General features: G+C 48.5%; 1 pseudogene; it reads left to right on the top strand.

Annotated features, from left to right (window-relative positions):
• Positions 1-380: 380 nt before the first annotated feature.
• LOC105546368 lies at positions 381-642 on the top strand (annotated as a pseudogene).
• The last annotated feature ends 285 nt before the right edge of the window (positions 643-927 follow it).

The raw sequence follows: 927 nt of genomic DNA, 5'->3' as shown, positions 1-927 counted from the left end.
GAGTTAAAAAAAGGTTCTAATAGTTTATTTGCCTAGTCAGCTGAAATATTGATTATAAGATGGCCCATTATGAGTGAACTGTAAATGTCTGATCTCCCTTGGTATAATGTAGAGCAAAGGATCCAAAGGCTTAGGGAGTTCGGGATGGTGGAGTGCATTAGTCACTTTAGACCTACTCATCCCAGCTGGGAAGGTCCAGAAGATACACCCTTGACCAATGCCTTGCAAAACAGATTTGTGAGGGCAGGAGCTGTATCTTTGAAGAGCCCTGTAATTGCTCTTCTGTGTGTTTGTCAGATCCAACAGTGGGAACCTCAGTCACTCAACTACAAAACTTAAATACAGAAGTTGCATCCGGGGTGCCTCTAGGATTCAATACCATGGCGGAAGAGGACATCGAGACCAAAATCAAGAACCACAGCACTGCCCCTTTTGACAGCCGCTTCCCAACCAGAACCAGACCAGGAACTGCTGGCAGAACGACCTGGATTGCCACCGCTGTCAGAAGGCAAGACCGCTAAAGGAGGCGATATCACTGTGTGCGAATGGTACCAGCGTGTGTGCAAGTCCCTCTGCCCCATATCCTGGGTCACAGCCTGGGACAAGCGCCAGGCTGAAGGCACATTTCCCGGGAAGATCTGAACTGGCTGCACCTCCCTCTCCTCTGTCCTCCATCCTTCTCCCAGGGTGGCGAAGGGGGACCTAGTACCCAGTGACCCCCACCCCGGGATCCTAAATCATTATTTCACTGCTAATAAAAACTCATTGAAAAAAAAAATTTAAACACAGTGGGAATAATTGGATCCTAAGTTGGCAAAGGCCAAGTGGCAGCACTCAATTGTCAAAGGCAAGGTGGGCGTAGCTACCCTAACAGACAGGAGAGGCAAAGTGGCAATCAGAATAGTCTGACTCGTGTAGAACTCTGGC

Source organism: Mandrillus leucophaeus, unplaced genomic scaffold (assembly GCF_000951045.1).
Source record: "Mandrillus leucophaeus isolate KB7577 unplaced genomic scaffold, Mleu.le_1.0 Scaffold357, whole genome shotgun sequence".
Classification (NCBI taxonomy): Eukaryota; Metazoa; Chordata; class Mammalia; order Primates; family Cercopithecidae; genus Mandrillus; species Mandrillus leucophaeus.
Note: the sequence above shows the minus strand (reverse complement) of the source record. Positions and strands in the feature narration are given on the sequence as shown.